This window comes from Rhinolophus ferrumequinum, chromosome 15 (assembly GCF_004115265.2).
Source record: "Rhinolophus ferrumequinum isolate MPI-CBG mRhiFer1 chromosome 15, mRhiFer1_v1.p, whole genome shotgun sequence".
Lineage (NCBI taxonomy): Eukaryota > Metazoa > Chordata > Mammalia > Chiroptera > Rhinolophidae > Rhinolophus > Rhinolophus ferrumequinum.
In genome coordinates this window covers 46,249,725-46,261,956 of record NC_046298.1, presented here as the reverse complement: position 1 = coordinate 46,261,956, position 12,232 = coordinate 46,249,725, and positions in this window count along the sequence as shown.

Sequence of the window (12,232 nt, the reverse complement as noted above, 5' to 3'; positions counted from 1 at the left end):
CCTGTGCAAAGCCCAACAGATCCCTTCAGCAGTACCTGCACTTTTTCTGAGTTTAGGATTCTCATTAGTTACCATCCTAGAGAAGCCATGTTCCCGATTTGGGCCCGTTCTCTGCCTCTGCCCCACCCGTAATACTGGCCCAATTTCTCAGCCAACATCTAAGAATCCATCATGTCTGAGCTCCAACTCCTGCAATGGCCTGACTTCCCAAATATCAAGCCTGCCCTCGCTTTTGGCTCCCTCCTCTTACTGGCCTCAGTACTTCCTCTCCCTTTTCTTCCAAATATCCTGAAATTCTCTTTAATGCACATGTGTGTTGTGTCTGCTGTAGGTGTGTTTTACCACCTCTTCCCTTTCCCTGGGTAGAGAACGCATTCTCTGCTGTAGGAACAACCGCACCCCCTCCAAGATGACTTCTGTTGTCCAAAGTGTCACAATAGCTGCGGCCACTATTGAAGGTGTTAATTGGAGAAAAATAGCCCTTTAGATAGTCCACCAAGAGGGTTTATTCAGGAGAACAAAACCACCATAGCAGTGTAGGAACACACACCTTCTGGCTGGCTGCACACATGCCAAAGAGTGCCAGCTCTCCAATATGCTCCCTATGTATCCCCCACCACAGGAAGCTAGAACCATAAAGTTTAACAGGAAGCCCAACTCCTCCAATAGATGTCCCAGGTCCTGGCTCACTTTTCTTAAAGTTCCAGTTCACTTTTATCATTCTCCACGTTGATCAAGATCTCTTCTCCAAAACCATCATTGATCAACAGTCAGGTCTTTAGATCTCATCTTCCACTCCTGAGCCTTTTGTCCCTTGATGTCAGGAAGGACTTTCTCTGGGTGTCATCTCTTACATCAGAGGGAGAGTGCAAGGATCAGGAACAGCTGGTGTCCAGGGTTGACAGGCATCAGGAACAGAGCTTAAAACAATAAGAATTACAGGTAGAATTAGGACATAACAACCTAGCTTATGTGACAAGTGCAAACCAGGAGCCCAAGCTGATAGAGACAAAGACGATTACCACCTTAAATAGACCCAAGTTCCAGAAAGATGTGGTAACTTGTCTCCTCAGAAATCACCTGCTTTAAATTTTGACAACTTAAGTTTTAGGTCACCAGACTGTGCACTTCCAGTCAGGATTTGGTGCCTTCTTTAGGTGTGACACTAATATCCGAGAGTCTGCTCCCTGCAGTTTAGCAGCACAGAGGTTAGTCAACAGTACCTGGTAAGGGCCCTTCCAGCGTGGCTGGAGGGAATCCGTTTTGAGGTGTCTTTTCCAATAAACAAAATCTCCAACTGGGGCCGGCTCAGTGGCACAGGCAGTTGGAACTCCGTGCTCCTAACATGGAAGGCTGCCGGTTCGATTCCCACATGTGCCAGTGGGCTCTCAACCACAAGGTTGCTGGTTCAACTCCTGCAAAGGATGGTGGACTGTGCCCCCTGCAAATAACAACGGCAACTGGACCTGGAGCTGAGCTGCACCCTCCACAACTAAGACTGAAAGGACAACAACTTGACTTGGAAGAAATCCTGGAAGTACACACTGTTCCCCAGTAAAATCCTGTTCCCCTTCCCCAATAAAAAAATCTTAAAAAACAAAAAATTTTCCAATTTGTGCAGTATGTATTTTCTTCATTTCCCTGGAGTGCACAATGAAATGACTTTTCTATTAAGGCATGGTTATTGTCGATAGAAGCAATGAAGCCTTTACAATGTTGAAGTATGTCTCCTTTCACCAACTGTGGATCAAGAGAGGCAGAGGCCAAATGCATAGGGCATCCGGTAGTTATCTCAAAAGGTGAAGGCTTATGAGTCCCAAAAGGAGTAGATTCAGATTTAAAAGGATTAATGGCAATGCTTTTGGCCAAGGTATTTGAAGAGTTTCGGTACATTTTGCCAATTAGTGCATCTTAATAATGTGCCAATTAGTGAGTCTTAATAATACCATTAGTGTGTTCAACCAATCCTGAAGATTGAGGATGGTAAGCACAGTGAAAATGTTGTAGAATTGGCCAAATAGCAGACTTGCTTTAGCACCTGACCAGTGAAATGGGTTCTTGGATCATGGTGGAGTTCAAGAGCAGTTCCCCAAGCAAGAATAATCTTCTCTAACAGTATTTTAGCCACTGCAGATGCATTAGCTTCGTCCAGTGAGGGACAGCTTTGGTCCAGTGAGAACACATACATATCACAACCAAAACATACTTGTATCCATGAGATGGGGGAAGCTGTATGAAGTCTTATTTGCCAGATTGCGAATGGTCCATTTGGCAACTTGACATGTCCAGGGACAGTGTGAATAGGCTTCCCCGACTTATACTTTGGGCAGGTGGGGCACCTAATGTAGGCACTTTTCACAACTTTATTAATGTGTCCCCACCAGTATTGGTGCATGAAAGCTACCATTTTGTCAGCTGACCAATGGTTCAACGCAGGTACAGTGGTTAAGAGTGGGAATTTTAGTTTCTTTTCCTTATTAAACCAGCAATTGTTGGATTTCCAGTCATGTTTTTTTTCCTCCAGGAGCTGATTGTTGAGCTTCTCTGGCCAGTTTTTGTAAGTTATCAACTGGAGAAGCTTTTGTCTGGACCATGACAGAGGTTTGACTGCTGCTGATGACTTCAAGGGCAGCATTTTTAGCAGAAATGTAGCCAGGTGATTTCCTTTGGCTTCCAGAGTCGAGTTTAGAATGCCCCGGAATCTTAATCATGGCCAAGGTCATCAGGTGGAAGTATAGTGTCCAATAATTCCCATACATATGGACCATTTTAAATTTTATCTCCGTCGGAGGTAAGGAAGCCACATTATTTCCATAGCATTCCAAAGTCATGAACTACTCCAAAAGCATATCTACCATCAGTATAAATGTTGACAGCATTGCCCATTTCTAAAATGCAAACTCCAGTGAGGGTATATAATTCAGCCTGCTGTGCTGAAGTGGCCAGAGGCAAAGGTGCTGCCTTGATGACTTCTGAAAGGGCTACAACAGCATAATTAGCACAGTACTCACCACGGTTGTTTTTTAAGTATGAACCATCAGTAAAGTATGAGAAATCAGCTTTACCCACAGAGATCTTCTGTAAATCATCACAAGGAGTAGGAAGGGGGTCTGTCAGTGTCAGGCAGTCATGAGGGAGTGCCTCAGTCTCAGAAGGAAGAAAAGTAGCCGGATTAAGGTTATCACAGTGCGAATGGGTTAAATGGGAAACAGTTCACAGAAGGATTTCTTAGGAAGTAAGGCGGCTGACTGACAGATGCTGGGTGTGACAGAATCTGTGAAAGAATTCAGGAGAGCTTTAACTGCATGAGCCACAAAAATGGTTAGAGGGGATCCTGCAACAATCTTCTCTGTGGCCTTAACCAGGAGGGCAGTGGCAGCAATGGCTCTGAGGCAAGGAGGGATCCCCGAGCCACAGGGTCCAGTCTCTGACTATATCCCAGGGGTTTATGTTGATCCCTATGTTTCTGAGTAGGAACCACAAGGGCATTTCCTTCCTTCTCATGCACAGAAAGAAAGAAAGAAACCTGGTGGTTAGGCTGCCCAAGAGCAGGGGGTTCATTACACTCTCCTTCAAGGCCCTAAAGGCCACGTCAGCCTGTTCCCATGAAATTGGGTCAGGACTGTCATTCCTTAATAGGACACACAGAGGTTTTGCCATAAGAGAGAGATTTGGGATCCATTCTGGCAATAACCGACTAGCCCAAGAATACCTTGCAATTGGCGCTTAGTCTTGGGCCTTGGGAAACTTAGGACCCTGTAATGATGAGCGGGGAAAAAGAAGGAGGAGAGACCACGCTAGAGTGGGGCTAATGAATTTATTTATCAATATCTAATCAATGTATTTAGCAATATGCAATAGCAAAAGACAAAGGCAATTAATAGAATGTACTAATGACAGAAAGTTAAGGTGGTTAAGACTAAACTATATACATCGATAACAATGTCACGTCATAGGAGTACACATCCATATAAGTTTAAGAGATCCCAACATATGTTTGCTATTGATCAAAAATCACTTGGCTAAATACACAACATCAGTAAGGGTATCCAAAAGCAGAAATAAATTCTATAGGATAGTAACTATTACAGTAGATGTCAAAAGCTCACCAAACTGGGGGAGAACAGCACTGGAAAAGTCATTAATCAAAACCTTGCCAGGTCTGTAGCTGAGAGAAACTCAGGTGTCTTCCACACCGCTGTTTGCTAGTTCCCAAGAATGTTGCTGCTGTTGTCTTTGTTGTTAGAAGTCAAGGCGTCTTCTGATGTTGTAAGCTGCAAGCTGCATATAAGTTTTCTAGATGCTAACCAGTTCTCAAGAAGGCTAACCGTGGGGAACAACACTGGAGAGGTCGGGAACCAGCCAGACCTCACCAGGTTCGCGGCTGGAAGTCAGGACATCCCCTGATGTTGTAAGCTGCATGTTGCTGGAAGTCTTCAAAATGTTAGAATGAAGAATCACCAATGACAAATGACCAAATGAAATAATAATTAATTATAATTAATAATGCCAACTGAGGTCTGTCACATATTTTCTCAGATGTACCTTAGAGCCAAGGTTTTTGTTCCTGCCTCCCCCTCCGGGAATGGCCAGTTCTGGGAGGGTCCGGCAGTTACTGATATGAATGTCACCCATCTGGCCAAAGGGCCAATTCATCCGGATAAGCAATGTCTAGCGTTCTTGCTGGTACCATCAACCCAAGGTCTTCCAAAGCCTGGCAACGTGCCTGTCATGTCATCCTGATATAACTTAGTGACTTCTTCACTCCATCTGCTGATGTGGGCAAAACAGAGAGAACAAAGAGGGAATTCTCTCAATCCCTGATGAAGAATGAGACCAAGGGGGAATTTACTCAACCCCTGATCACAGCACAGAAATCACCTCACATACAGGAACAGATAAAAGCTAATAGAAGCTCACATCAACCAATGAAGACAAATTGTCCTCCACATCTACCCCTGTTGAGGACAATTTGTCTTCATTGGTTGATGTGAGCTTTTGTCATTGGTTTGCTTTTTGTTCCCTCACATGAGAGACTCCATGTGAGGTAATGGTTAAGTTTTGTCTGTTGACTCATTGTTCTCTCATAGAAGAGACTACATGTTATTACCAATAAATACAAATTTTGAAGCCGAATTGTAGGGTAGATGTTGAAGAAAATTTGTCTTCATTGGTTGATGTGAGCTTTTATCTATTAACTTTTATCTTTTCCTGTATGTGAGGTGATTTCTGTGCTGTGATCAGGGGTTGAGTAAATTCCCCCCTTAGTCTCATTCTCCCAAGCAGGGGAGACATGAGATGAGGTTTTCCATTTGGTCTTGTTCTCTCGAGCAGGTAGATATGAGATGATGTTTGTTGTTCTGTCCGTGTTGTGAGGTCATGGTTAGCTTAGGGTTAAAGAAACTGTTGATCAGGGGTTGAGAGAATTCCCTCTTTGTTCTCTGTTTCACCCACATCAGCAGATGGAGTGAAGAAGTAGCTAAGTTATATCAGAATGACGTGACAGGCATGTTGCCAGGCTTTGGAAGACCTTGGGCTGATGGTCCCAAGCAAGAACAGTAGATATTGCTTATCCGGATGAATTGGCCCTTTTGCTGGATGGGCCGCATTCATATCAGTAACTGCCTGACCCTCCCGGAACTGGCCATTCCTGGAGGGGAAGGCAGGAACAAAAAACTTGGCTCTAAGGTACATCTGAGAAAATATGTGACAGACCTCAGTTGGCATTATTAATAATTATTTTAATCATTTGGTCATTTGTCATTGGTGATTTCTCATCATTCTAACATTTTGAAGACTTCCAGCAACATGCAGCTTACAAGAGAAGGGGGTTGTCTTGACTTCCAGCCACGAACCTGGTGAGGTCTGGCTGGTTTCCCGACTTCTCCAGTGTTGTTCCTCTTGGTTAGCCTTCTTGAGAACTGGTTAGCATCTAGAAAACTTGTATGCAGCTTGCAGCTTACAAAATCAGAAAATGTCCTAACTTCTATCAACGACAACAACGACAACAGCAACATTCTTCAGATTGTTAACACCTTGAAAACTTGTATGCAGCTTGCAGCTTATAGCATCAGAAGACACCTTGACTTCTAACAACAAAGACAACAGCAACAACATTCTTGGGAACTAGCAAGCAGCGGTGTGGGAGACACCTGAGTTTCTCTCAGCTACAGACGTGACAAGGTTTTGATTTATGGCTTTTCTAGTACTGTTCTCCCCCAGTTTGGTGAGCTTTTGACATCTACTGTAATAGTTACTGTCCCATAGAGCTTATGACTGGTGTTGGATACTCCTTACTAATGTTATTTGTGTATTTAACCAAGTGATTTTTGATCAATAGTAAACATGTGTTGAGATCTCTTAAACTTATGTGTACTCCTTTGACATGACATTGTTATCAATGTATATAGTTTAGTCTTAGCCACCTTTACTTTCTGTCATTAGCAGATTCTGTTAATTGCCTTTGTCTTTTGCTATTGCATATTGCTAAATACATTAATTAGATATTGCTAAAGAAATTCATTAGCCCCATTCTAGCATATGTTCCTCCTTCTTTTCCCCGCTCGTCATTACAGATGCCATGGACCTTGTGGGGACAGAGTCCCAGAGAGCAGTTTCCAGGCTCTCGGCCTCACGTGGAAACGTGCTGGCTCGGGTAGTAGATGGTCATCAGCTGTGACAAGTTGGCCATCAGCTGTTACTGGTTAGCCATTAGCCACTGATATAACTGCTATAACTACGTTGGTTGGCTCTGTTGGTGTTCCTTTTGAGCCTCACCATATTCTGCGTTCTTGTGCAGGGAGCGGGACCAGAGACCCACATGACACATGGCTCAGCGAGCAGGGTGTGGTGTCAGCCAAAACTCTCCGAAAGGAGGTGGAGCAGCTTGTGCATATGGGCGCTCAGTTTCGGGAAGCCTGTGAGGAGCAGCACCAGGAACAGGAGGCACGATCTGCTTGGGAGAAATGTGCCCCTTCGGTGCCTCTCAAGCCTCTGGATGGCACGCCACCCTGTTGGCCGTGGCGGGCGTCACCTTCCTTTTGGTGGTCCACTGCTGCTGTGGGCGCCTAGAGTTGTGGGCATCTGACATCGAGGCCTCCATCCAATTGGACGCCTGGTGCAGCGAGCAGGATTCTGGCCAGGTAGGAATGGTGTCTGACTCTGGGCAGGAGGACAGGTGGCCCCCACACAGTGTGTGGTGCCCAGTAGCCACTGTTCTCAGGAGTTGGATCCCTGAGGAGAGGTGGGAGGACATGGATGGCTCTTCGGCCAGTGTGGAGAGGGCCCTAAAAGTTCTAGCTGAGCAGTTTCCAGAGGAGTCGAAGGGTACAGCCGGCCATGTGGGCTGGATGTTCCTCACCGCGATGGGTCGTTGGGTCGTAACACTGAAGGCGCGCTTAATGAAATAGCCCAGGGGTAGGATCAGCAGTCCCGGTGGGAGGTGCTGGAAACTCAGGTCTACCAGTTTTAGAGGAGGAGCCCCACAGTGGAGACTCTGAGGCAGAGGCAGATGATGTGAGTGGAGACAGTGTAGCTCCCAACATCCATACCCGGCCCATCCTGAAGCAAAAGGTAAAGCATGAGCAATCTTTGGGCCCCGGGGGCATTGCTCCGGCAACCCAGCTGTTACTGAGTTCACAACCTACACCCCTTACACTCCCACTGAGTTGCAGGAGCTGGGGAGGCAGTACAGACAGCGTCCTGGAGAGCCGATCTCAGCTTGGCTGCTATGTTTATGGGATGAGAGGACAGACAGCATTCTCTGCTCCCCAGGAGAAATGGAAAAGCTAGCCTTCATGACAGTGCATTCGTCCCTGCAACAAAGGTTACAGAACTGCCACAGGTTGGCCCAAGACCAGGGCAACCACACTCTAACGGAGTGGCTCACTGCTGCGGTACGCACTGTATGGGGAGAGGCTGGTGAGCTGTCAGACACTGAGTAAATGGCAATCGTATACTGAACTTAAATCATCTGTACAATGGGTATGAGATATGCTATGTTCAACCCTAATATGGGGGGACCTGATGACGAGCGTTTTACAACCAGCATGAGAGATCTGATTTTGGATACCACCCCTGCAAGTGCTTTTGGATCCTTGCTTGCCATTCTTACACCCTATGTGGAGCGGCGGATCCATAAAGTTACCACCGCCATGGCCAGCATGGGGGATGTTGAAAGCCAGCGGCAAGGGAAGTCAAGAACTGGAAGCCCAAATCAAAAGTAAGGGGGTGAGGCCACGGGCCTGAGAGAGTAACACGCACGCAGATGTGGTGTGATCTCGTGGGAGCAGGGATTGATCAGGAATAAATAGACAGACAACTCAATGCACTCTTGTTGGAACTTTGGAAACAGCTGTGACTGGAACAGCAATTCTGGTGAAGCCTACAGGAGAAGTCCAGGAAAGCATGACCTGTGTTCCTTCAGGACTTCATTCGGCCGCTTGAGGCCGACTCCTTTTAGCTTGATTAGGGGTGGGGCCAAGGTACCCGATCAGAGGGGACAAGCAGGGACCGGAGGCCCCACATGGAACTGTCCATACATTGGTCCCCTTCTAATGTGCAGAGGGTTTTGGCCCTAGTTGACACTGGCGCAGACTTGCAGTCTTGTTTATGGGAACCCAGAACTGTTCTCCGGACCAGCAATCTGCATTGATGGCTACGGGGGAAAGACTGCGACTGTAAAAAAAATGTTTCCCTACCACTGGGTATAAGAAGGCTTCCCCGTCGTACCTACAAGGTGTATGCCTCCCCCGTTCCGGAGTATATTCTAGGAGTGGATGTGCTACATGGCCTCAGCTTACAGATGTCGGTAGGAGAGTTCCATCTCCGGATCCGGGTGGTGAAAGCGGTGACACGCGGGCATGCTCACCACCTTCCTCAAGTGTTGCCACAGCCCTGGTGCATGGTTACAGTGCGATAGTACCGCCTGCCAGGAGGACAGAAGGAGATTGGTGGTACAATATTGGAATTGGAGAAGGCACACATTGTGAGGCCGATGCACAGTCCCTTTAACTCCCCAGTATGGCCTGTCAAGAAGCCAGATGGGACCTGGCGAATGACTGTGGACTATAGGGAGTTAAATAAGGTGGCATCACCTTTGCATGCGGCAGTATCTTCAATACACGATTTGATGGATTGTCTGACTGTCCGCCAGGAACGTATCACTATGTAGTGGACTTGGCCAATGCTTTTTCCTCCATTGACATTGCACCCGAGTGTCAAGAGCAGTTTGCTTTTACTTGGGACGGGCAGCAGTGGACTTTTCAAGTCCTTCTACAGGGATATTTGCACAACCCCACTATTTGCCATGGGCTCGTAGCCCAGGATTTGGCACAGTGGGATCACCCGTCCTCTGTGATCTTGTTTCACTATGTTGATGACATATTAGTAACTTCTGATTCTCTTTGAGATTTAGAGCAAGCAGCTCCCTCTCTCCTCCGCCACTTGAAGTCACGTGGCTGGGTGGTGAATGAGGCAAAAGTCCAAGGCCCTAGCTTATCTGTCCAGTTTTTGGGTGTTGTGTGGTTGAGTAAGACAAAAGTCATACCTGAGGTGATTATTGATAAGGTACAAGCATTTCCTAGGCCGACCAAGGTTTCCCAACTGCAGACATATTTGGGTCGGCTGGGGTATTGGCGGGTGTTTGTACCCAATTTAGCACAAATGGCAAGGCCCTTGTGTAACATGATAAAAAGGGGGGTCTCATGGGATTGGACAGAGGCTATAGAGCAAGGCTTTGTTGACACAAAATGGGCAGTGCAGCAGGCACAGGTTCTGCAAGTAGTAGACCCTGGTTGTCCATTTGAACTTAATGCTCACGTAACCCAAGAGGGGTACGGTTGGGGCCTCTGGCAACGGCAGGAGCATCTCCAGTTGCCAGTGGGATTTTCTCCAATTGGGGAGTAGAGTGGAAGTCCGTTACTCTCTAATAGAGAAACAGCTGGCTGCTGTGTACGCAGCCCTAATGGCCACAGAAGCCATCACAGATGTTGGTTCGAACAACCTGTCCCATCCAGGGGTGGGTCCATACATGGACCCAGGACCCAAAATGGGGGTGGCACAGACCACCACCCTCGCCAAGTGGGGTGCCTACTTGGAGTAACGTAGCACCCTTAGTTCAAGGCCTTTGAGCACAGAGCTACAGCAAGTCTTGGAGTCTGTGGAGCTTGTAGCCCAGGCTGAGCCAAGCGCTCTGCCTAAGGGGAAGGACTTGGAGCCCTTGTCCTACAAAGGACAGCCCCCAGTACCTGAGGATGCCTGGTTTACTGATGGTTCTAGGTGGGGAGCTGCAGCCATTTGGACGGCTATTGGTGTGCAGCCCAAAACAGACACCATTTGGTTGGATACTGGGACGGGCCAGAGTAGCCAGTGGGCTGAGCTACGGGCTGTGTGGATGATAATCAGCCACGAGCCCGGGCCCCTAGTTATTTGTACTGACAGCTGGGTGGTGTTCTGGGGCCTAACGTTGTGGCTCCCTACGTGGAAACACCAAAACTGGTTGGTAGGACACCGTCCACTGTGGGTTCAAGCCATGTGGCAGGACCTCTGGGACCTAGGGCAGAGAAAGGTGACCCTAATGCATGTCACAGGTCACTCCCCCTTAGTGTCCCCAGGTAATGATGAACCAGGTGCCCTAGCATGGTTCTGATGGTTAGAACGGGCCCTTGCCGCTGATGTGGCCCATTGGCTGCATAGGAAATTGCAGCACGCTGAAGCCGAACCATGTGGCAGGTGAGCAGACGCTGGGGTCTGCCCTTGAAATGGCAAGAGATAGCAAGCAGATGCTTGCTATGACTGTGCAGTCTGTGCCCAGGACAGTCCCCAAAGGCGGAGGCTCCCCTGGGAGACACAGCAGATTACGCGAGGGAGGGTGCCCCTCACTCGCTGGCAAGTGGGTTACATTGACCCCTGCCTAAGGCCCGCAATGCGATATACGCATTTACAGCAGTGGACACTGCTACGGGGTTGACGTTTGCTTGGCCGTGTCCGGCTGCAGATCAGCGCCATACAGTGGTCTCTTTTACATGGCTGTGCGCCCTCTTTGGGCGCCACTAAGTCATTGAAAGTGACAGGGATACCCATTTTATGGGGCAATAAGTGGAGCGTTGGGCTGCCAGAATGGATGTGCAATGGTTGTTTCATACCCTGTATAACCCACGAGCAGCTGGCATGATTGAACGCTACAACGGCCTTTTGAAGCAAGGCCTCCGGGTGTCAAAACACCCTCCCATGATGCGCAACTGGGCCTCACGTCTGTGGGACGTCTTTAGAATCCTGAATGAGAGACCACAGAAATGAGGGCCGGCACCAGTAGAAGCTCTGCTACATCGGACAGCCGCTCCCATTCAGTTACAGGTTACCACCAGTGAGACTGTTAAAGCCAGGCTATGGCAGAAATGGAAACATTTTGCTGCCAGCACCCACATGCTTGAAAGCAGGGGAACCGCAGCAATGGAGTTGGCCCTGGCGGGTCAAAAGCCCCCATGTCGGTGGTTGGGTCTCATAGCCCCATGGGGAGCTAGTCTGACCAATGATTTACAAGTGACGCCAGGGGTGGCGGCCGAGTGGCCGCTGTAATTGACTGCTGTATATGGAGGTCCCGATGCTGGGACGATTTTGTGGGGAACCTGTGTGTTCTCACTATGGCCTATTATGAGGTCCCCTGTTCTGCTACATGTTGAAACTGCGCAAGGGACCCCAAGCACTGCCATAAATGTCTGGTACCACAAACCGGGAAAGGTGCCAGTGGCAGCGACCCTCCTTTCCCAGGACTAAAAGGTAGCATGTATCCTCCCAGATGGAAGGGATTTGCCATTGTTGGTTCCTGTGACTACTGTTTCTTTCTGTCTGTAGGTGCCTATAAGCTAATACAACATGGGGCCTGTTGCGGCGAGACCCTGGAGGGGTGGAGTGTGGGGATAGAGCCAGGAGAGCAGTTTCCAGGCTCTCAACCTCATGTAGAAAGTTGCTGACTCAGGTAGTAGATGGCCATCAGCTGTTACTTATTAGCCATTAGCCACTAATACAACTGCCATGGCTATGCTAGGGGTTGGTTGCTTCGTTGGCAGAGAAGCGGACAGCAGATTGGGCTCCTGCTTACTGTCTCCAACCCAGCCACCAGTGAGAAATAATGGTATGAAACCGCTATTCATGGCTCTGTTAGTGTTCCTTTTTGGTCTCACCATATCCTGTGTTCTTGGGGGGTGGTGGTGGTGCGGGGCCCGAGTCCCAT